Raw genomic sequence first — 24,868 nt, 5'->3', positions numbered from 1 at the left:
CACTCTGACACCGCTGACCCGGGGGGACCACCGGGCACTCTGACACCGCTGACCAGGAGGGGGGACCACCGGGCACTCTGACACTGCTGACCCAGGGGACCACCGGGCACTCTGACACCGCTGACCCGGAGGGACCACCGGGCACTCTGACACCGCTGACCAGGAGGGGGGACCACCGGGCACTCTGACACCGCTGACCTGGGGGACCACCGGGCACTCTGACACCGCTGACCCGGAGGGACCGGGCACTCTGACACCGCTGACCTGGAGGGACCACCGGGCACTCTGACACCGCTGACCCAGGGGACCACCGGGCACTCTGACACCGCTGACCCGGAGGGACCACCGGGCACTCTGACACCGCTGACCAGGAGGGGGGACCACCGGGCACTCTGACACCGCTGACCTGGGGGACCACCGGGCACTCTGACACCGCTGACCCGGAGGGACCACCAGGCACTCTGACACCGCTGACCAGGAGGGGGGACCACCGGGCACTCTGACACCGCTGACCTGGGGGACCACCAGGCACTCTGACACCGCTGACCCGGGGGACCACTGGGAACTCTGACACCGCTGACCCGGGGGGACCACCGGGCACTCTACACCGCTGACCTGGGGGACCACCGGGCACTCTGACACCGCTGACCCAGGGGACCACCGGGCACTCTGACACCGCTGACCCGGGGGACCACCGGGCACTCTGACACCGCTGACCCGGGGGACCACCGGGCACTCTGACACCACTGACTCGGGGGGACCACCTGGGTCTCTGACACTGCTGACAAGCAGTGGAGACCACCTGGCACTCTGATTCCGCTGACCAGGAGGGGGGACCACAGGGCACTCTGACTCCGCTGACCAGGAGGGGGGACCACCGGGCACTCTGACACCGCTGACCCGGAGGGACCACCGGGCACTCTGACACCGCTGACCAGGAGGGGGACCACAGGGCACTGTGACACCACTGACCCGGGGGGACCACCGGGCACTCTGACACCGCTGACCCGGGGGGACCACCGGGCACTCTGACACCGCTGACCCGGGGGGACCACCGGGCACTCTGACACCGCTGACCCGGGGGGACCACCGGGCACTCTGACACCGCTGACCCGGGGGACCACCGGGCACTCTGACACCGCTGACCCGGGGGGACCACCGGGCACTCTGACACCGCTGACCCGGGGGGACCACCTGGGTCTCTGACACCGCTGACCCGGGGGGACCACCGGGCACTCTGACACCGCTGACCCAGAGGGACCACCGGGCACTCTGACACCGCTGACCCGGGGGGACCACCGGGCACTCTGACACCGCTGACCCGGGGGGACCACCGGGCACTCTGACACCGCTGACCCGGGGGGACCACCGGGCACTCTGACACCGCTGACCCGGGGGGACCACCGGGCACTCTGACACCGCTGACCCGGGGGGACCACCGGGCACTCTGACACCGCTGACCCAGAGGGACCACCGGGCACTCTGACACCGCTGACCCGGGGGGACCACCGGGCACTCTGACACCGCTGACCCGGGGGGACCACCGGGCACTCTGACACCGCTGACCCGGGGGGACCACCGGGCACTGTGACACCGCTGACCCGGGGGGACCACCGGGCACTCTGACACTGCTGACCTGGGGGTGACCACGGGGCATTCTGACACTGCTGACCTGGGGGGACCACGGGGCATTCTGACACCGCTGACCAGGAGACCACACAAGATGACACCACTGAAGATCCGGACACTCATCCTGGGCACAGGTTCTCTAACTGCAGGGAAAGCCCCTGAGCTCCTGACTCCCTTCACAACCATCACCATCTCCTGGTGGCCACCACAGCCTCTGGTTGGACGTGGCTTCATCGTGGTGAATACCTGGTCCAGGGATATGAAGGACACCAGGGGATGGGGTCTCTGCGGAGGAGGAGGAGGGGGCCATGGAGAGTGCTGGCGAGGACGCTTTCTGAGGCGAGAAAACTAGCACAGGACTTTGCAAAGATGCAGAGAGACAGAGGAGGAGAGAAGAGAGGAGAACGTGCCAGAAAAGGCAAGGGGGGTAAGAGACAGGGAGCAGAGGAGAACTGGGGGGGGTAAGAGACAGGGAGCAGAGGAGAACTGGGGGGGGTAAGAGACAGGGAGCAGAGGAGAACTCGGGGGGGTAAGAGACAGGGAGCAGAGGAGAACTCGGGGGGGGTAAGAGACAGGGAGCAGAGGAGAACTGGGGGGGGTAAGAGACAGGGAGCAGAGGAGAACCGGGGGGGGTAAGAGACAGGGAACAGAGGAGAACTGGGGGGGTAAGAGACAGGGAGCAGAGGAGAACTCGGGGGGGGGGTAAGAGACAGGGAGCAGAGGAGAACTGGGGGGGGTAAGAGACAGGGAGCAGAGGAGAACCGGGGGGGGTAAGAGACAGGGAGCAGAGGAGAACTCGGGGGGGGTAAGAGACAGGGAGCAGAGGAGAACTCGGGGGGGGGTAAGAGACAGGGAGCAGAGGAGAACCGGGGGGGGTAAGAGACAGGGAGCAGAGGAGAACTCGGGGGGTAAGAGACAGAGAGCAGAGGAGAACCCGGGGGGGGTAAGAGACAGGGAGCAGAGGAGAACTGGGGGGGGTAAGAGACAGGGAGCAGAGGAGAACTGGGGGGGGTAAGAGACAGGGAGCAGAGGAGAACCGGGGGGGGGTAAGAGACAGGGAGCAGAGGAGAACCGGGGGGGGGTAAGAGACAGGGAGCAGAGGAGAACTCGGGGGGGGGGGTAAGAGACAGGGAGCAGAGGAGAACTCGGGGGGGGTAAGAGACAGGAAGCAGAGGAGAACTCGGGGGGGGAGGGTAAGAGACAGGGAGCAGAGGAGAACTGGGGGGGTAAGAGACAGGGAGCAGAGGAGAACTCGGGGGGGGTAAGAGACAGGGAGCAGAGGAGAACTCGGGGGGGGGTAAGAGACAGGGAGCAGAGGAGAACTCGGGGGGGGGGTAAGAGACAGGGAGCAGAGGAGAACTCGGGGGGGGTAAGAGACAGGGAGCAGAGGAGAACTCGGGGGGGGTAAGAGACAGGGAGCAGAGGAGAACTCGGGGGGGGGTAAGAGACAGGGAGCAGAGGAGAACTGGGGGGGTAAGAGACAGGGAGCAGAGGAGAACTCGGGGGGGGTAAGAGACAGGGAGCAGAGGAGAACTCGGGGGGGGGTAAGAGACAGGGAGCAGAGGAGAACTCGGGGGGGGGTAAGAGACAGGGAGCAGAGGAGAACTCGGGGGGGGTAAGAGACAGGGAGCAGAGGAGAACTGGGGGGGTAAGAGACAGAGAGCAGAGGAGAACTCGGGGGGGGGTAAGAGACAGAGAGCAGAGGAGAACCCGGGGGGGGGTAAGAGACAGGGAGCAGAGGAGAACTGGGGGGGGTAAGAGACAGGGAACAGAGGAGAACTGGGGGGGGTAAGAGACAGGGAGCAGAGGAGAACTCGGGGGGGTAAGAGACAGGGAGCAGAGGAGAACTCGGGGGGGGTAAGAGACAGGGAGCAGAGGAGAACTCGGGGGGGTAAGAGACAGGGAGCAGAGGAGAACTCGGGGGGGTAAGAGACAGGGAGCAGAGGAGAACCCGGGGGGGGTAAGAGACAGGGAGCAGAGGAGAACTGGGGGGGGTAAGAGACAGGGAGCAGAGGAGAACCCGGGGGGGGTAAGAGACAGGGAACAGAGGAGAACTGGGGGGGTAAGAGACAGGGAGCAGAGGAGAACTCGGGGGGGGGTAAGAGACAGGGAGCAGAGGAGAACTGGGGGGGGTAAGAGACAGGGAGCAGAGGAGAACCGGGGGGGGTAAGAGACAGGGAGCAGAGGAGAACCGGGGGGGGTAAGAGACAGGGAGCAGAGGAGAACTCGGGGGGGTAAGAGACAGAGAGCAGAGGAGAACCCGGGGGGGGTAAGAGACAGGGAGCAGAGGAGAACTGGGGGGGGTAAGAGACAGGGAGCAGAGGAGAACTGGGGGGGGTAAGAGACAGGGAGCAGAGGAGAACCGGGGGGGTAAGAGACAGGGAGCAGAGGAGAACTCGGGGGGGGGTAAGAGACAGGGAGCAGAGGAGAACCGGGGGGGTAAGAGACAGGGAGCAGAGGAGAACTCGGGGGGGGGGTAAGAGACAGGGAGCAGAGGAGAACCGGGGGGGGGTAAGAGACAGGGAGCAGAGGAGAACCGGGGGGGGTAAGAGACAGGGAGCAGAGGAGAACTCGGGGGGGGGGTAAGAGACAGGGAGCAGAGGAGAACCCAGGGGGGGGTAAGAGACAGGGAGCAGAGGAGAACTCGGGGGGGGGTAAGAGACAGGAAGCAGAGGAGAACTCGGGGGGGGGTAAGAGACAGGGAGCAGAGGAGAACTCGGGGGGGGTAAGAGACAGGAAGCAGAGGAGAACTCGGGGGGGGTAAGAGACAGGGAGCAGAGGAGAACTCGGGGGGGGTAAGAGACAGGGAGCAGAGGAGAACTCGGGGGGGGGTAAGAGACAGGAAGCAGAGGAGAACTCGGGGGGGGGGGGTAAGAGACAGGGAGCAGAGGAGAACTGGGGGGGTAAGAGACAGGGAGCAGAGGAGAACTCGGGGGGGGGTAAGAGACAGGGAGCAGAGGAGAACTCGGGGGGGGAGGGTAAGAGACAGGGAGCAGAGGAGAACTGGGGGGGGGTAAGAGACAGGGAGCAGAGGAGAACTGGGGGGGGTAAGAGACAGGGAGCAGAGGAGAACTCGGGGGGGGGTAAGAGACAGGGAGCAGAGGAGAACTCGGGGGGGGGGTAAGAGACAGGGAGCAGAGGAGAACTGGGGGGGTAAGAGACAGGGAGCAGAGGAGAACTCGGGGGGGGGGTAAGAGACAGGGAGCAGAGGAGAACTGGGGGGGTAAGAGACAGGGAGCAGAGGAGAACTCGGGGGGGGTAAGAGACAGGGAGCAGAGGAGAACTCGGGGGGGGGTAAGAGACAGGGAGCAGAGGAGAACTCGGGGGGGGTAAGAGACAGGGAGCAGAGGAGAACTCGGGGGGGGGTAAGAGACAGGGAGCAGAGGAGAACTCGGGGGGGTAAGAGACAGGGAGCAGAGGAGAACCCGGGGGGGTAAGAGACAGGGAGCAGAGGAGAACTCGGGGGGGGGTAAGAGACAGGGAGCAGAGGAGAACTGGGGGGGTAAGAGACAGAGAGCAGAGGAGAACTCGGGGGGGGGTAAGAGACAGAGAGCAGAGGAGAACCCGGGGGGGTAAGAGACAGGGAGCAGAGGAGAACTCAGGGGGGGGTAAGAGACAGGGAGCAGAGGAGAACTCGGGGGGGTAAGAGACAGGGAGCAGAGGAGAACTCGGGGGGGGGGTAAGAGACAGGGAGCAGAGGAGAACTCAGGGGGGGGGTAAGAGACAGGGAGCAGAGGAGAACTCGGGGGGGGTAAGAGACAGGGAGCAGAGGAGAACTCAGGGGGGGTGGTAAGAGACAGGGAGCAGAGGAGAACTCGGGGGGGTAAGAGACAGGGAGCAGAGGAGAACTCGGGGGGGGTAAGAGACAGGGAGCAGAGGAGAACTCGGGGGGGGGGGTAAGAGACAGAGAGCAGAGGAGAACCCGGGGGGGTAAGAGACAGGGAGCAGAGGAGAACTCAGGGGGGGGGTAAGAGACAGGGAGCAGAGGAGAACTCGGGGGGGGTAAGAGACAGGGAACAGAGGAGAAGTCGGGGGGGGTAAGAGACAGGGAACAGAAGAGAAGTCGGGGGGGGGTAAGAGACAGGGAGCAGAGGAGAACTGGGGGGGGTAAGAGACAGGGAGCAGAGGAGAGCGGGGGAGAGGGAGCAGACAGAAAGAGGGACATAAAACACCAGCACTGCCCTGGCCGTTGGCTGGTTAGAGCGTCCTCCCGAGAGGCAGTTTGCTGGTTCCGACCCGGTCAGGGCACTTACAGAAACAGGTCAATGTTTCCACCTCTTTTTTTCTCCTTCCCTCTCTCTAAAATCTAGAAGATAAATTTAAAAACAAAAAACACCCACAAGGATAATAGACATAGGGAGAGCCAGAGCACACGTAAATCATCAGGTAAAGATAGATTCACAATTGGAATTTTTCATAAGAAGACGAGGAATTGGGACATAAGAGGAGAGGAAGACATGGAAACATTTCTGATGGTCCATTCATATCAGAAATGTGCTATTTTGTATTAATCATGACCCACCCTGGAATTCTGCAGATGTTTTAAAACCAGGACGGGGTGGGTTTCTAAGGGCGCGGCTGCCGTGTCCCAGAGAGAGCTGGCACCAGCCCGCAGAGCCGCATACTGGGTCCTTTCCTGCATCTGAGGGGCCCACTGTCACAGAGGAGGCAGAGACGAAGACCCAGAGCCAACCCGTGGCTCCCTCTGGCTGACTTCCGGTCTAAAACCCAGGCCCTCAACCTCTGACCTCTGTTCTATGGGGAAGGGCTGGTCCACTGGTTGCCGTGGCCTAAGGATTAAACGCACGTTGGAATCTCTGCAAGGGGCGGCTTCTGTGATTAACCAGCTCATGCAGGGTGTTGAAGCCTCGTTAGTTCTTGTCACCCATCAGTGTCACCGGGCACTGAGCTCCGCCCCACGAGGCCAGCCCTCAGCTTGGGGTCAGTCAGTCTGTTAGGGTGAGTAAGCCAAAAGCAATGGCTTATTCAGCAGAGCTGTCCATGTTTAATTCCACTCAGGTCACCGCGCGGAAAGAGCACACTGGAGGAAGGGTGACGAGGAGAGAAGGGCACGGACAGCCTCCGTGGACCCGACACTCAGGAGCCCGGAGCAGTGTCCCCAGGCGGGAGTCCCTCCTTGACTGCGCTGTCACCGGAGACGGCACCTCAGCCCGTGTAGGGACTAAAACCAGGAGCCGGATCAAAGGGCTCAGGGTCCAGGGACTAAAACCAGGAGCCGGATCAAAGGGCTCAGGGTCCAGGGACTAAAACCAGGAGCCGGATCAAAGGGCTCAGGGTCCAGGGACTAAAACCAGGAGCCGGATCAAAGGGCTCAGGGTCCAGGACTAAAACCAGGAGCCGGATCAAAGGGCTCAGGGTCCAGGGACTAAAACCAGGAGCCGGATCAAAGGGCTCAGGGTCCAGGGACTAAAACCAGGAGCCAGATCAAAGGGCTCAGGGTCCAGGGACTAAAACCAGGAGCCGGATCAAAGGGCTCAGGGTCCAGGGACTAAAACCAGGAGCCGGATCAAAGGGCTCAGGGTCCAGGGACTAAAACCAGGAGCCGGATCAAAGGGCTCAGGGTCCAGGACGTGGGAACAAACAGTCAGTGTCCCCGACCTCGCTGGCTGTTTAACTTATAAATATTTAACCAAATAGTTTTAAAAGGGAGAATTATCTGAAGTGGTGAAGGTATTAAGAAAAGAAAAATAGAAAATCCTCAAAGACGCAGACAACGGGATGGCGTTCGCCAGGGGGAAGGGGGTGGGGGAGGGGGTAGAAGAGGGTGATAAATTATCCCCGGGGGAGTAAGTGGTGATGGGGGGAGACGTGACTTGGGTGGTGGACACGTAATATAATATACAGACGCCGTGTGACAGAATTGTACACCTGGCACCTAAATGATTTTATTAACCAGTGGTCACCCAGCAGATTCAATTTAAACATAAGGAAAGGCCCTGGCCAGGTTGCTCAGTGGATAGAGTGTCATCTGGGTGGGCCGAGGTCTCGGGTTCGATCCCTGGTCAGGGCACGTCTGAGAGGCAACCAGTGAGGGCACAGCGAACTGGAGCCACTAAGAGGAAGGGTGAGTTCATGCCTCTCTCTCTCTCAAATCAATAGAAAAAATTTTTTCATAAGAATTATCTATATTTTCATCCCTTCCCCCAATTCCACTTGTTAAAAAATGTCTGTTTTCCCTACACAACTGCAACGTGCCTGGAGACGGTGTCTCCCGAGCAGTGTGAGGACCCGGAGACAAAGTGACGTAGGTCTCGGGCAGACCAGACCCGCGGCAGCCTCCGCAGGACCCTGAAGCAAGCGTCCTCCGGCTTTGGGTAACCGCCTCAGCCCAGGGCCCAGGGGCCACCAGGTGAGGGACACTCAGAAGGATGCCCGTCTGCTCTGAGTGCCTCCTCGTCCCATCTGGTCCTGGTGACTTCCTCAGGAAAACTGCCTTTGCCAACCTAGCAGGTTGAGTTGTCCAAACGAGTCGGAGAAGACACAGACAGCTCGTCTAGAAGAGATGTCCACCTGACCTCAGGAGTAAAGCAAATGTCTGTCTGTTCCTGGGCAGGTCACACACCTAAACCCATGCAGTTAACAAAATACGTATTCAAGTGCCTAACGAGGGCCAAGCACTCGAGGCCTTTCTGTCTGTCCATCTCAGTCTGTCTCCCTGAAGAACACAGCTTCCCGGTCCCTCGAGAGGGCCACACCCAGGTCCCACCCACAGCCCGGGCCACCAGAGCCGGCCACACATACACCAACCGGTCATTCGACAAGTATGTACTGAGTGCCTTCTCACACACGGTGGCGGGGACAGGCCAGCGCAGTGAGTCACCGAGTCCCTCCTCAACCCCGTGTTGCACGAGGGACATCGCGTCCTGGCCTGACCTCTGACCCGGAGGACGCCCCTGCCTCTGGGAGTCCTGGGAAGAAGAGTTCTTTCATGGCCAGGCCTGGAAGTGCTGCCTGGGACGGCTAGAGCCACAGGCGGGCCGGGTGGCCCAGCACTGCAGCCTCACGAGCCGTTCAGGACAGACAGCCACCAGCCGTTCAGGACAGACAGCCGCCAGCCCTTCAGGACAGACAGCCACCAGCCCTTCAGGACAGACAGCCGCCAGCCGTTCAGGACAGACAGCCGCCAGCCCTTCAGGACAGACAGCCGCCAGCCCTTCAGGACAGACAGCCACCAGCCGTTCAGGACAGACAGCCGCCAGCCGCTCAGGACAGATGGCCGAGAGCAGAGACGTCTGAAGGCTGTTGGGGGGCGCCACCTCCATCGTGCGATGAGGGCATGATCCTATGATGCTGTAGAGTCAGAAACCAGGCTAATGGGTTAAAATGCTAGAATGCAGCTTAAGTCTGTGTTTCCAAAGTGTACACGGAGCCTGTTGTCCTCCAAGTATTGTGATGACAAGTTGAATGAGACTCGAAAGGCTCCCACTGATAGGGAGCGAGGTGATGACCCCCGAGGAGGACGGGGGTGCGGGGACGGGAATGAAAACATTTTCTTTTATTTGTTTGTTTTAGAGCACTGTTTACTTTTGGTATTTTCTATGTTAAAAACAAAAAAAAAGACAAATTGCTCATCAGACGATGCTCAAGACAGGCATGCCCACTACTTCGTGATATGACCAGTGATCTGTCTGTCCGACCTGTCGGTGAGGGCAGGGCACACCCGGAAGTCAGGGTACTCAGGGGCCGGTCTCACCAGCTCGCTGGGTGCCCTGACCTTCTCAGACCCGCTTTTCTAATCTTTTTCTTTTTTCTTTTGTATTTTTCTGAAGCTGGAAACAGGGAGAGGCAGTCAGACAGACTCCCGCATGCGCCGGACCGGGATCCACCCGGCACGCCCACCAGGGGCAACGCTCTGCCCACCAGGGGGCGATGCTCTGCCCATCCTGGGCGTCACTCTGCCACAACCAGAGCCACTCCAGCGCCTGGGGCAGAGGCCACAGAGCCATCCCCAGTGCCCGGGCCATCTTTGCTCCAATGGAGTCTTGGCTGCGGGAGGGGAAGAGAGAGACAGAGAGGAAGGAGAGGGGGAGGGGTGGAGAAGCAGATGGGCGCTTCTCCTGTGTGCCCTGGCCGGGAATCGAACCCGGGACTTCTGCACGCCAGGCCGACACTCTACCACTGAGCCAACCGGCCAGGGCCAGACCCGCTTTTCTAATCTTTAAGATGAAAGAACGGGATTAAAGAAATATTATTATTAATTCCATCAATACTTACTTAATAAATAATTATTAGTTATTTATTTTTGAGACATGCCAACATTTCTCAAAATTAAGTGATACACTCTTTTATAGAAGAAAAGATTTGAGAACTTTCAGTGTTGGCTTAAGTTATTATTATATTAGCTCAATATGTATAAATTGGAAAATAAAATACAAACTCCTCATGGCTCTTCTGGTCTCAATAAAGTTGGAAACAGCAGCAGCACTTTTTTTTTTTTCTTTTTTGTATTTCTCTGAAGTTGGAAACGGTGAGGCAGTCAGACTCCCGCATGCGCCCGACCGGGATCCACCAGGCACGTCCACCAGGGGGTGATGCTCTGCCCATCTGGGGTGTCATTCTGTTGCAACCAGAGTCATTCTAGTGCCTGAGGCAGAGGCCATGGAGCCATCCTCAGCGCCCGGGCCATCTTTGCTCCAATGGAGCCTTGGCTGCAGGAGGGGAAGAGAGAGACAGAGAGGAAGGAGAGGGGGAGGGGTGGAGAAGCAGATGGGTGCCTCTCCTGTGTGCCCTGGCCGGGAAGCAGCAGCAGCACTTTTATGTGATGCATTATACTCTTTTTTCTTCTTCTTCTTTTCCAAGTGAGAGGAGGGGAGATAGATAGACAGAGTCCCACATACACCCTGATTGGGATCCACCTGGCAACCCCCATCTGGGGCCAATGCTCTGCCCATCTGGGGCCATGGTCACAACCGAGCTATTTTTAGCACCTGAGGTGGAGGCTCCACAGAGCCATCCTCAGCACCTGGCCCATGCAGTCAAACCAATCAAGCCTTGGCTGTGGGAGGGGAGAGAGAGACGGAGAAAGGAAAGGGGGAGGGGTGGAGAAGCAGATGGGCACTTCTCCTGTGTGCCCTGACCAGGAATCGAACCTGGGACTTCCACATGCTGGGCCGACGCTCTACCACTGAGCCAACCGGCCAGGGCTCATGACATGTTTGTAAACCATCATGTGGACGTGATGGAACACCGAGAATACACCTGCTGGCCTCGTTTGGAGAGTCACAGCTGCCGTGAGGAGCCTGTGACCTAGCACAGTGGTGGTGGTGTGGGGGGAGGAGTTGGGGGACCCACAACAGAACGACTTCCCCTAGAGTTGTGGTTCCACACACTGTGTGAGCAGGGACGTCAAGTTCATTGCAGGAAAGAGGAGTGACAGGGAGGAACCCCTCAGGTCACGTGCGGTCAAGAAAAGTCAGGTCAGTCTGTACACAAGTCTTCCCCTGCAGTAGGCTGGTGTTGGGACAGGGGCGTCACTCTGGTGTGAGAAGGGGCTTCCAGAGGTGCCCTGGCCTCACAGGGGGCGGCGGGGTGGTCTGACATGCCCCCGGCTGGTGTGCCCGGGCTCACTGCGGGAGCAGTAAGAGCCCAGAGGCCCCAGGACCCACCAGGAGTCTGTGCGCTGCGGCTCCTGCTCCCAGGTGACCGCGAGCGACTGTGGAGGCCGTGACGTGTCCGTGAGCGTCAGAGCCCACCTGGCTCTCAGCCCAGAAACGTTCGCAGGCACGAAACATCAAACCTTCATCTTTTTTTGAGATCCAGAGTTTGGTTTTATTAGACATCTGTGAAGGCAGAGTTTGCAGATACAACCTTGTCAGGTCGTGAATTGCTGCTGAGTCCTGTGAAGTTTGAACAAGACCCATTTTAGAATATAGCTCCTTATTCCAAGCAGATGAGAGGTGTAACATTATGGCCAACAACTCTTATACCAGTCATCCAGATAAGCCATTTCCCAGCATCAATATGCAGCTTCATCGCAGCTATAACATCGAACCCGCTAATTAAATTAATTTCCTGCGGCTGACAGACTGGAGAGAGACCCAACGTCAGTCCTTTGCTGCTGCTCTCCAAAGATCTCGGAGTCGTGCACAGGCTAGAGGCGTAAGGGACACTCTGAAAGCCAGCTGGCTCGCACGGATGACCCCGACACACCCATGTCCCTTTGGGTCGGCAGTCCTGCCAGAAGCTCAAGGGCGTAGCTGAGTCACCCTCTGGTGTCACCGTGCAGACTTCTCCTCCACAGCGAGCCACCTGTGCAGGGTGCTGCTGGGAAGGAGGGCGTGGCCCGGCATTCGGGGACCCACAGAGACGCACAGCCATGACCTCTGGGGGGGGGGGTGTGGAGGTATAAAAGGACAAGGCAAAGATGCTGTAGAAACATCCAGAAGAAAAAAAGAAGTGAAGCTTTAAAGAATAAGGGAAATACCTCTCTAACCACTCCTGGGACCTTGAACTACAAGATCTGGTAGTTGACTCTCAAGCCACCGTCTGCTCTTCCTCGTTGTGACACCTGTCATGTGTGTCACTGCCCATGCGTGCCATCGCCCCAGTAACGGCGCCAGCTCACCCAACGTGTGAGTCCACCCCACTCAGCTAATCCTCCTGTTTTCTGTGTGAAGTCCGGCGTGTGAAGGATTTCTGCGGGGCCTGTGACGGGGCGGGAGGAAATCCCGGTGACCCCGAGGGGCCCACGCCCACGCCGATAGCACGCAGCGCGCGGACTGAGGAGGCGGGGCCAGCACCCCGGCTCGGATCGTGCCTGGACGGGACTTACGCCTGTCTGGGTGCGTCACTCATCGTGAAAACGCTCACCAAGGTCCCTGCTGGCCCTGTCCCCTGTCTTTACAACAGTGATTCAACACTCGGCCCGCAGAGACACTGTTCCACACCTTAGTAAACACGCCGCTGTTTTTTTATTTTTAAAGATTTTTATGGGGGGGAGGGCGACATAAGAAGCATTAACTCCTAGCTGCTTCACTTCAGTTGTTCATTGACTGCTTGTCCTATGTGCCCTGACCAGGCGAGCCCAGGGCCTCGAACTGGCGACCTCAGCACTCCAGGTGGGCGCGCTGCGGACTGGGCCCCCGCTGTCCAGACAGTAAACACATAGCTTTACATCCAGTCTTGGCCCCTGTCCTGTGCCGTATCCAGAACGGCTCTCAGTCTCTGGACGTCACCATAGTAACGCCCCGTTGGGAGCTGATGGCAGCTGAGCTTACCTTTATTCACGGTCTGACCCGTCTGTGCGCCGACTCCTCCCACTAGACGTCGGCGCCCGGAGAGGAGGGGTCCTGAGGGAGACGGGCAGCCGGTCGGCCTGCGGGGGTCACTGCTCACTGGTGGGAAGCTGTGCACTCCCCCCATTACCTCACGGGCCTTTTTGTTTCATAGGTTAAGTGAGGGGAGGGGAGACAGAGAGACAGACTCCTGTATGTGCCCCAACTGGGATTCACTCAGCAGCCCCTGTCTGGGGCCGATGCTCAGATCAACCGAGCTATCCTCAGTGCTGGGGGCCAATGCTCAAACCAACGGAACCACTGGCTGTGGGAGGGGGAGAGGGAGAGAAGGGAGAGAGGATGGGGGAGAGAATCAGATGGACGCTTCTCCTGTGTGCCCTGAACAGGAATTGAACCTGGGACGTCCACACGCCTGGCTGATGCTCTATCCACTGAGCCCACCAGCCAGGACCCTGTCCCAGTTTAAATAGAGTCTAAAGTGGAGATTGTCTGGCCCTGGTGTCACAGGCAGCTGCGGTTCTGTGGGCTGCACTTTTCCGTTCTCCGTGGACATGAGCAACGGTGCATCTCAAACTCAGTGCCATCTTAGGCCCTGGCCAGTTTGCTCAGTGGTAGAGCATCGGCCTGGCGTGCAAGGGGTCCCGGGTTCGATTCCCGGCCAGGGCACACAGGAGAAGCGCCCATCTGCTTCTCCACCCCTCCCCCTCTTCTTCCTCTCTGTCTCTCTCTTCCCCTCCCGCAGCCAAGGCTCCATTGGAGCAGAGATGGCCCGGGCGCTGGGGATGGCTCCTTGGCCTCTGCCTCAGGTGCTAGAGTGGCTCTGGTCACAACAGAGCGACGCCCCGGAGAGGCAGAGCATCGCCCCCTGGTGGGCAGAATGTCACCCCCTGGCGGGCGTGCCGGGTGGATCCCGGTCGGGCGCATGCGGAAGTCTGTCTGACTGTCTCTCCCCGTTTCCAGCTTCGGAAAAATACAAAAAACAAAACAAACAAACAAAAAAAAACCTCAGTGTCATCTTAAATCTGATGAAATGCATTTCTTTGAAATAAATGAATTCATGCTTTCTTCCGGTGCTATTTCCTCAGTTCTGGTCTTGTTTGGGAATACAGAGAAATGAAGATTCCTCTAACGAGGGTTCTGTATGAGCTGGGTGTTCTTTTGAGAACAGGATGGCAGACTAGCAGAGGCGGACGACGTTGCCTTGCCCTCGAGGGTGGAGTGCTCAGTGCTCTGATGGAGCTGAGCGTCGGGGTGAAGCCAGAGGAGGGGCCTCCCTCAGCTCCCACAGACATGAGGAGGCTTCCCGTGGGGGAGGGGTGATGGACCCGGAAATTCTGACTCAGTTCTGGACACACTCGGCATTTTTTCCCACACGGTGTCTCTTTGGATCCTTACGTGAGCTCTGTGAGGTAGGAATATCACCCCGTCTTAGAAATGCAAAAGACCTTGGCCAGTTGGCTCAGTGTTAGAGCGTGGGCCCCAGCATGTGGGTGTCCTGGTTTGACTTCCGGTCAGGGCACACAGAGGAAGCAACCATTTGCTTACCCACCCCTCTTCCTCCCCCTCTCCCTCCCTCTCTCTCTCTCTCTCTCTCTCTCTCTCCCACAGCCATGGCTCGATTGGTTCGAGCAAGTTGGCCCTTGGCACTGAAGATGGCTCCATGGTCTTCCCCTCAGATGCTAAAGATAGCTTGGTTGCCGAACAACAGAGCAGTGGCCCCAAATGGACAGAGCCCTGGATCTTACCAGGTAGATGGATCCTGGTAGGGGCGCATGCAGGAGTCTGTATCTCTCCTTCCCCACCTCTCACTTAATAAAGAAAAAGAAAAGAAAGTGCAAAGACTGAGGCTTGGAGAAGATACATGAGTTGCCCCAAACCACATGACGGGTCAGCGGCAGTGGGAGCAGGAGGGGGTCCCGTTACGCTCAGGCCTTCTGACTCCAGGATCAGTGACGTTTCACCTCCTCAGAGCCGAGTCCCGAGAGAGGAACAACCACTCAGCACCCCCCTCACAAAGCTCCTCACCGGTGTGAGAACCCGCCCCTCCCAGCTGCCCATTACCGACCGGCCCTTGGGTCTCGCCTTTCATCTGCGAAACCAGACACGGTCCCCATTCCTGGGCGGCCAGTCCAAAGATGAGCTGCAGATGCAGACCCGGATCAGACGCCCTCCGCGTGTGCGGGGGCGGCAGGGAAACGCGCCCGGTTTGGCTCCAGCTGCACACTCTCCTGCTCACAAACACGAGGGGACATCGGCACACTCTCCTGCTCACAAACACGAGGGGACATCGGCACACTCTCCTGCTCACAAACACGAGGGGACATCGGCACACTCTCCTGCTCACAAACACGAGGGGACATGGCACACTCTCCTGCTCACAAACACGAGGGGACATCGGCACACTCTCCTGCTCACAAACACGAGGGGACATGGCACACTCTCCTGCTCACAAACACGAGGGGACATGGGCACACTCTACTGCTCACAAACACGAGGGGACATGGCACACTCTCCTGCTCACAAACACGAGGGGACATGGGCACACTCTACTGCTCACAAACACGAGGGGACATCGGCACACTCTCCTGCTCACAAACACGAGGGGACATGGGCACACTCTCCTGCTCACAAACACGAGGGGACATGGGCACACTCTCCTGCTCACAAACACGAGGGGACATGGGCACACTCTCCTGCTCACAAACACGAGGGGACATGGCACACTCTCCTGCTCACAAACACGAGGGGACATGGCACGCTCTCCTGCTCACAAACACGAGGGGACATCGGCACACTCTCCTGCTCACAAACACGAGGGGACATCGGCACACTCTCCTGCTCACAAACACGAGGGGACATGGCACGCTCTCCTGCTCACAAACACGAGGGGACATCGGCACACTCTCCTGCTCACAAACACGAGGGGACATCGGCACACTCTCCTGCTCACAAACACGAGGGGACATGGCACACTCTCCTGCTCACAAACACGAGGGGACATGGCACGCTCTCCTGCTCACAAACACGAGGGGACATGGGCACACTCTCCTGCTCACAAACACGAGGGGACATCGGCACACTCTCCTGCTCACAAACACGAGGGGACATGGCACGCTCTCCTGCTCACAAACACGAGGGGACATGGGCACACTCTCCTGCTCACAAACACGAGGGGACATCGGCACACTCTCCTGCTCACAAACACGAGGGGACATGGCACACTCTCCTGCTCACAAACACGAGGGGACATCGGCACACTCTCCTGCTCACAAACACGAGGGGACATGGCACACTCTCCTGCTCACAAACACGAGGGGACATGGGCACACTCTACTGCTCACAAACACGAGGGGACATGGCACGCTCTCCTGCTCACAAACACGAGGGGACATGGCACACTCTCCTGCTCACAAACACGAGGGGACATCGGCACACTCTCCTGCTCACAAACACGAGGGGACATGGCACACTCTCCTGCTCACAAACACGAGGGGACATCGGCACACTCTCCTGCTCACAAACACGAGGGGACATTCCAAGATGAATATGCAGCGATAAAAATTTTTAAAAGAAGCATTTGATTTTTTTTTTATTAAACAAGAACATCAGAAAAGCAAACGACAAGTCAAAGAAAGTTGTTTGATTATGCAAATGAGATGCAAAACCACCTTTTATCTCATTGGTGAAACCGCACCAGACACAAGGCTGAGAGTCCCGGAGGGTCTGCAGGTCGCTGGTCCCTCATTTTCGTGAGCGGTGTATTTGCGTTGACCGGATAGTGGCGGCCTCTCGGGCCACACCCTGGAAGGCCCTGCAGACTGGACCCGGGCGCTGACTCCTGTCCAGCTCAGGACCCCGCTGCTTATTCACGGTGGCCTCGAGGTACTAGGGGTTTTCTCTCCCCGGAGAGCTGTCCCGCTCCTGCACTCTGCACACGGGAGAGGTGGCGCGCGGTGACGCATGTAGCTGCCTTCAGGTCTGTCCTGGGGACACACGTGCCGGTTGCCATGTGTGGCTCTGAGGGCGCAGGGGACACTCACAGGAACAGCTTCTGCCCTCAGGGTGCCCGGCAGAAGCTGATGGGCCCGAAAGTTGTGCAATACCTCCGCGAAGTGACACACCCTCCTCGGGAACCTTAAAAAAAAAAAAAAAAAAAAGGAGCTTTCCTGGTGACACTTCCCAGCAGTGATGTGACTATACGGGCCGGGCCGCAGGCAAGGTGAGCGCCGGGTCCGCCCGAGCAGAGGCCGGTTCCTCTCCCGCGGAGGCCACACGGACCGTCTTGCTCGTGGCTGCGGGCGGTCACTGCTAGCCGTGGGCACACTGTTTGTGAAGGGAGCAGCTGGGGTCTAACGCCCTGCTGGCCACTGGGCCACAGCCGGCACGTGTTTTAAAAAGCAGAACTCACTAGTAAAGTCAAACGAATACCATCAACATTACAGTGGATGAAAACTGGCCATTAGAAACACTAACTGGCTTATGGTCAAATTGTTAAACTGGCATGAATATATATTAATCGGAATATATATTCAACGTGTGAAAAGAGATCATGAGTGAGGCGAGGATATAAGGGCAGACACACACACACACACACACACACACACACACACACACGAGTCCCAGCAACCATAGAAACAGTATCCATGGCAACAAAGGGCCCGGACCAGAGAAGGGCTCTTCCGGATACAGCGTCTTGATGCGCCCTCTAGTGGCAGTGGCCGGGCAGCGGCCCTGTGGGAGGCAGGCACGTGTCGTGGAAATTGGTTGCCCACTTCTGAGTGCCCCAGGGAAAGTCCCCCTCGCATCACATCTCAGAGTGACACACCCCGGCTCCCTCCTCATCCTGCATTTGCTGGGCACTGAGACAGTGTAAGTCCACAGACAGCTACCGTTTTTCATTGGTTCTTAGACTCCACTTGCTGGAAGACACACCATTAATTTCATTCACCACCGAGAACAAAAACACAATTATTCAATAAATTGTGGCACAGGGTTCACTGTAAGTGGTATTCCGGTTGGACAGGTGTCAAGTGTAAGAATGACTCTGTGCCTTGTAACCCATAAAACACGCTAAGTGACTCTGCCTGAGTCACGGCGGGAGCTTTGCCTCCTCACATAAACAGCTGGCTACACCGTTCCTTCATCCGCGAGCATTCCTTCCACGCACGTGTATTCAGCGGCGGCGCTGGGATCAGCCTGGTGAGTGGGTGCCCTGCCTTTGCAGGGCGTTTGTCCTGGAGATGTGGGGTTTCTGATGATCTCGGCCGCATTCACCTCCAGTGAGTCAGTGACTTTTATGACGGTGGATGATTTCCAGAAGGCAAACAGATACCAGAAAAGAAAACAGATACCACGAGGAGAATCCGAAGACCTGAGCTCTAGTCTGTTCTTCCCTTTGATACAATGTGTCATCTCTCTCGGTCTCAGTCTGTCCACTTATTTAGTGGGTGATGACACCATCTGTCCTGCTTGGTCACTGATCAAACAAGAAGTAGCCGATTATTTTTTAAGTGAGAGGACAGGAGCTAGTGCATTTCCGCATACACCCCCTACTGGGATCCATCCCGCACCCCATCTGGGGGTATGCTTGAATCAACCAAGCTATTTTTAGTGCCTGAGGCTCATGCTGGAACCAATCTAGCAAAGGGGAAGAGAGACAGAAGGGGGAAAGGGAGGGGAAGAGAATCAGATGGTCGCTTCTCCTATGTGCCCTGCACGGGGTTTTCAACCCCGGACTTCTGCATACTGGGCTGACTCTCTGTCCACTGAGCCAACCGACCAGGGCCATCCCCCGCCTTCCATGCGTGGCTGACTCTTGAACTCTCTGCCCCAGCGAGACACCTCAGGGTCTCTTTGCCTTTTTATATCTCAATGCGTGGTTCCACTTCGTATATAAGACAACCTAGGGAGCTTTTCCTTTCCCCGGATGGGACGCTGCACGCGGGTCGCCTGGAGAAAACAGTCCGCCCACCGCGCGGTGGAGCCCACTCACGCCATGCCAGGTCTGGGGCACGCGGTGCCCGGTGGGCACCAGCTCGCTGAGGGACTGCGCCCTCCCAGCACGTGGCTGAGGACAGGGTTGTCCCCGCCCCCACAAGAATCAAAAGCTGCCGCTCCTTCTAACCAGAAAAAGTCCCTTTCTCCAGCGACGCCCCTCCAGTGCCCTCTACTGGCCAATCCTAGGATGGCGCGCGCTGCACGGAGGGGGCGTGGACTTGGAGTTGGTAACTTCACCGTCAGACAAAAGCCACCACTAACCGGAAAGCCTGGGGGTGGAAACACAAGAATTAAGAAACTTCAAAGAAATTTAGTAAACTAATAAAAATATTGTCTCTGTGGAAAAAAAGAACAAGAGACTATAAAAAAATGAACATCTAGAGAACTAAAAAAAGTGTCGTCTTAATTTAAAATAGGATTTCCAACACAAAAATTTCAACCAAAGTGTTTAAAGTTGAAGGGCTCTCCAAAAAAGAAGCAAATATTAAGAGAGAAGGGAGAAAATCATCAAAGAAATAACTCAAGAAGTTTCCCAGCAGTGAGAGACGTAAGATTCCAGATGGAGAGGGAGCAGTGAGTGTGTACCCAAATGAGGCTCAAGGTGTGTCGTCATGAGTTTCAAAAATATTATGGACAAAGAGGAAAAAAACCTAAAATTAGTTAAGAGAAAAAGCAGACCCCGTAAAAAAAAAAAAAATCAAGACTCTGCCTGAGCTGTGGTGACTCAGTGGATAGAGTGTTGACCTGGAGTGCTTGGGTCACTGGTTTGAAACTCCGGGCTTGCCTGGTCCAGGCTCATGGAAGAAGCAAGGACTATGAGTCGCTTCCGGCTCCTCCCCACGCCCTTCCCTCTCTCTCTTCCCTCTAAAATCAATCACTAAACATCTTTTTAAAATAGAAATAAAAGATCGAGCTCAGATGATACAGATTTGCAACAGTGATGCTGGAAGCCAGAGACAGTGGAGCAATGCTATCAAGATGTAGGCGTGAATTGGCCACTTAGAAATAACTCTATCTTCAGCAGAAAAGTATTAATCGGATGTAACAGTAGAATGAAGGCATTTTTGACAAAGTCTCAACAATTTCTCTCCCTTGCCCCCCTCCCCGGGGAGTTACTGGTATATACCTGTTCCACCAAAGTGAGGGGAACAAGAAAGATCAAGACGTAAGATCCTCAGCCCTGGCCAGCTGGCTCAGCGGTAGAGCATCGGCCCAGAGTGTGGATGTCCCGGGTTCAATTCCTGGTCAGGGCACACCAGAGAAGTGACCATCTGCTTCTCCACCCTTCCCTTCTTTCTCTTCTCCTCCCGCCATGGCCATGGCTCGGTTGGAGCAACTTGGCCCCAGGCACTGAGGGTGGCTCCATGGCCTTACCTCAGTTGCTAAAATAGCTTGGTTGCTGAGCAACGTCCCCAGATGGGCAGAGCATCGCCCCCTAGTGGGCTTGCCAGGTAGATTCCTGCTCGGGGCGCATGCAGGAGTGTGTCTCTCTGCCTCCCCGCTTCTCACTTAAGAAAAATAAGAAAATAAATAAATATTTTAAAAAAAGATAAAAGATTCTCCAAAGAGTGAGGTGAATGGGAAGCGAGGATGATGCTGGGACATCCCAGGAGGCAGGTTTGCAAGAGATGGCGGGACCGACAGCTCCAGACTGAAGCAGGAGTCTGGGCCCTAAACCTTGGGAATCGTTTCTCTACCTGCTTGCAGAAGGATAGGTCCAAGAAAAAGATAAGATTAGTTATCACGTGTTTGAATGGAGAGGAAGAACTCGGTGACAGATTAGTGATAACTGTACAGACAAGCCGTCGAAGGGAAGCCTCGCAGCGCCGCCTTGTTCTGCCTGTCATTCCAAAGGGCTCGGCCGAGACCCTGCCCCTCCCGCCCTGCTGAAGATTTCAGAAGCCCCTAAAACCCTCTGTAAAAGCCCCTCTTGTTTAATAGACCTGGAACAATCCCTATTTCCTGAACTGAACCCTGACCAATACCACTTGTTACTTAAAAACAGGAAGACAAAAACCAAGTGAGCACTGAAGTGTCAGTGCCTGGGAGGAGAAGGTTGAGTTGGCAGAGGTGGTGCCAGGGACCACAGGTTTTTGTTGTAAGTCCTGAACAACTAACTCTTCTGCCTTTTACAATCATACACACGTGTAAGTTTGGTGCCTGAATGGTGGTTGCACGGTGGATAGAGCGTCGACCCGGAACTCTGAGGTCCCTGGTTCAAAACCCCGAGGTTGCCACCTTGAGTATGGCGGGGGTCACCGACTTGAGCGTGGGTTCATCGACCACCAACATGATTCCAAGTTTGCTGGTGTCCCCAAAGGTCGCTGGCTTGAGCCCAAAGGTCGCTGGCTTGAGCAAGGGGTCACTGGCTCAGCTGGAGCCCCTGGGTCAAGGCACATATGAGAAGCAATCAATGAGCAATTAAAGTGAAGCAACTGCGAGTTGATGCTTCTCATCTCCCTCCTCCCTCTCTCTCCCTTCCTGTCTCTCTCAAAAAAAATAAATAGCCTGACCTGTGGTGGCGCAGTGGATAAAGCATCAACCTGAAATGCTGAGGTCACTGGTTCGAAACCCTGGGCTTGCCTGGTCGTGGCACATGTGGGAGTTGATGCTTCCAGCTCCTCCTCCCTTCTCTCTCTCTCTCTCTCTCTCTCTCTTCTCTAAAATGAATAAAGTCTTTTTAAAAAATAAAATAAAATAAAATAAATAAATAACTAAATAAATAAAATAAGGCCCTGGCCAGTTGGCTCAGTAGCTAGAGAATCAGCTCAGTGTATGGACATCCCAGGTTCCATTCCCGGTCAGGGCACACTAGAGAAGAGACCATCTGCTGCTCTTCCCTTCCTCCTCCCTCCTTCTCTCCCTCTTCCCCTCCCACAGCCAGTGGCTCGATTGACTTGTGGGCCCCGGGTGCTGAAGGTAGCTTAGTTGGTCCGAGTGAGTCAGCCTCAGGTGCTAAAAATAGCTCAGTTGTCTGGAGCATCCGCCCCAGACAGGGGTTGCTAGGTGGATCCTGGGCGGGGTGCATATAAGAGTCTGTCTCATTTAAAAATAATAATAATAATAATGATAGTAAAATAAATTATACACAGGTATAAGTTTGGTAAAAATTTAAAATAGTCAAATAAAAAACTCATTAAGGAGATAATATACAATAAAGCCCTAAGACATATACTGGGTTTGTTTGTTTAAGCATCACCATCTATGCAGACTGTGTTGCTGTTGTTTATTTAAGTGGCATCTGAAACATTCCTACCTCCTGGAAAATTTACAAATGTGTAACAGGGACACCTCCCATAACTTTACAAGCCTCTCGGTGTCGTAGACAGTCTTCACCCCGGCATCCCGAGATCGGTATCCTGGCTTTTTATAAAACGTGGCTCCTCCCATTCCAGCGGACACGCAGGTACATTTCAGGGCCGTCTGCTGGTCTCCCCTCTGATCCCACGCACCGCTGCAGAAACCCAGGGCTTCCTCAGTCTCGAGCCAAGGAGGCTACTGCGGTCACGAATAAGCCCGTGCTCCCGGGGACCGAGGAAACCCCACGTGTCCCCAACCTCCCTCGCGCTTGGCTTGTGCCCACGAGAGAGCAGCTGCTCCGGGGAGTTCGGCCTCTGCAGTGACTCAGCGCTCCACTCCCCGGGGCTCCGTGCATATCCCCGCCTCGGTTCCATCTTCCCCGGCCGTGCCAGATGCCGGCAAGCCTTCAGAGACCAAGATCCTGAGCTCTAAACTCCTCCCTCAGCCGCCGACCAGCTGCCGTGGCCCTGCCGGGGTCCTGGGGACAACGTGTGGCAAGACCTCGGCAGGCTGGTGCCAGGAGAACCACTCAGAGCCTCTCCTGCTGGGGAAACACGCTTTGACCAAAGGGAGGGCTCACGGGACACGTGGCAGGGCAAACAATGGTCACTGTGGTCACCCATGTCCACTGCTCTGGTTCACTAAGGAAGGAAGCCGCAACAGCACTGGGGACAATGTCAGAAATACAGAGGGTCCCTTTCCCTGGAACTTCCTCCATGCCTTAGGAAGGGCGTACTTTGTGTCATTTATTACACTTGTTTACAGCACTGAGTTTCAATGTCCCTCCTCTTTCTCCTCTTCCTCTCCTGCCTCTCCTCCTCCTCCTTTTGTTTGGAAATAATAATAGACTTATAAAAAAATTGCAGAAACGGCCCAGAGATGGCCACCTGCACCCTTCAGCCAGCTCACCCCAGTGGTAGCCTCTTGTACACTCGAGTCCATCAGAAGAGCGATGCCCTCCCTTCTCAGTGCTGCAGAGGGTGGATTCACCACTCCAGACCCCAGACTCCTCTTTCTGTTACGGACAAAAGAGGTTCATGGTTTCCGAAGGGCGGCTGCCCTCAGAGAGGAAGTGCTTTGAATCCTATCCCAGCCGAGTGTGGTGGTGCCCAAGGCTGTGGTTTTCTGGGCTGGTTTGATTGTGAAGAGCTGAGATCCCCTGGAGAGGAGAAACACAGAAGGGCGCCCTGCAGACAGGGAACCGTAGATGTTAAAGGATAGTCCAGGGAGGGTGCCTCGGTGGGGAGGGAGGGGCGTCAGGGCCTGTGTGTGTGTGGGGGGGGTTATTGGAGAAGTTAATCATATAGATCAGTTTTTGTTTGTTTGTTTGTTTGTTTTCTATTTATTTAGTGAGAAGCGGGGAGGCAGCCAGACAGACTCCACCTGGCATGCCCACCAGGGGGCGATGCTCTGCCCATCTGGTCGTCGCTCTGCTGCAATCAGAACCATTCTAGTGTCTGAGACGGAGGCCAAGGAGCCATCCTCAGTGCCCGGGCCAACTTTGCTCCAATGGAGCCTTGGCTGTGGGAGGGGAAGAGAGAGAGACAGAGAGGAAGGAGAGGGGGAGGGGTGGAGAAGCAGATGGGTGCTTCACCTTTGTGCCCTGGCTGGGAATCGAACCCAGGACTTCCACACACCAGGCTGACGCTCTACCACTGAGCCAACCAGCCAGGACTATAGATCGTTTTTTAACGACAGACGTTTCTCCGTTAAACGGCTCTCCCAATGCAATCAGATGTAGGTGGTGGAAACATCACTGAAATAGAGGAAACATCACTGTTTTCTGGGCCTCTGAGAGTCATTAACTTATTTTTTCATGGCTGAAGTCCCTTCTTTTTTTTTGTTTTGTATTTTTCTGAAGCTGGAAACGGGGAGGCAGTCAGACAGACTCCCGCATGTGCCCGACCGGGATCCACCCGGCACGCCCACCAGGGGGCGATGTTCTGCCCCTCCGGGGCCAAGGAGCCATCCCCAGCGCCCGGGCCAACTTTTGCTCCAATGGAGCCTTGGCTGTGGGAGGGGAAAAGAGAGACAGAGAGGAAGGAGAGGGGGAGGGGTGGAGAAGCAGATGGGCCGGGAATCGAACCCGGGACTCCTGCACGCCAGGCCGACGCTCTACCACTGAGCCAACCGGCCAGGGCTGAAGTCCCTTCTAATGAGAGAGCATTCTCTTTTAAGGAATGACGGGCACGGAGTGTGGGAACTGCGCTGTATGTGTGACACTCATGCACTTATCTCCCCGGGTGGGTGGGCACCGAGCTGGCCCCTGGGTGGAAGTCCCCCTGCATGGTTGTGTCTGCCACCTGCCTCGTAGCCTCATGGGCAGAAGCAAAGCCCACAGGCCCTGGGCGGGCACAGCGAGAACCCCAGGGCATTGAGGGTGGAAGTGGAGGGAAGAAGAGGCAGGGGGTGGAGCTCCCTGAGGCGGTTAGGGCCCCGGGGCTCACATATTTCATCAGCCTCTGCCCCACCCCCACCCCCACCCCCGTGCCCAGCTGGTGCCTCCTTCTCCTGCTCGGGAGAAGTCCGGCCTCCGCCTGCCCCCTAGTGGAGGACCGCGGTGCGGCGGGCGCCGCGTCCCCGCTTCCCTTTCTCTGAAATGTGTTATTAAGGTCTTGGCCGTGGAGAAGTGGCAACAATGTAGCAGCCCTGCTAAACAGTTTACGGGAATCATCCCATTGAATCCA

The 24,868-nt window shown here is 56.7% G+C and overlaps 1 protein-coding gene across 1 annotated transcript in view; it reads left to right on the top strand.

Annotated features, from left to right (window-relative positions):
- Nucleotides 1-24,659, top strand: part of VARS2 (valyl-tRNA synthetase 2, mitochondrial) — a 142,710-nt gene extending 118,051 nt beyond the window's left edge. Inside the window, exon 30 of the transcript XR_010748168.1 lies at nucleotides 24,641-24,659. The gene's annotated coding sequence lies outside the window, so the exon portion shown is untranslated. The remainder of the gene's footprint in view (nucleotides 1-24,640) is intronic.
- Nucleotides 24,660-24,868: the final 209 nt, after the last annotated feature.

This window comes from Saccopteryx leptura, chromosome 1, assembly GCF_036850995.1.
Source record: "Saccopteryx leptura isolate mSacLep1 chromosome 1, mSacLep1_pri_phased_curated, whole genome shotgun sequence".
Taxonomy (NCBI): domain Eukaryota; kingdom Metazoa; phylum Chordata; class Mammalia; order Chiroptera; family Emballonuridae; genus Saccopteryx; species Saccopteryx leptura.
The sequence above is the reverse complement of the archived record's forward strand: the minus strand, read 5'-3'. Positions and strand labels throughout refer to the sequence as shown.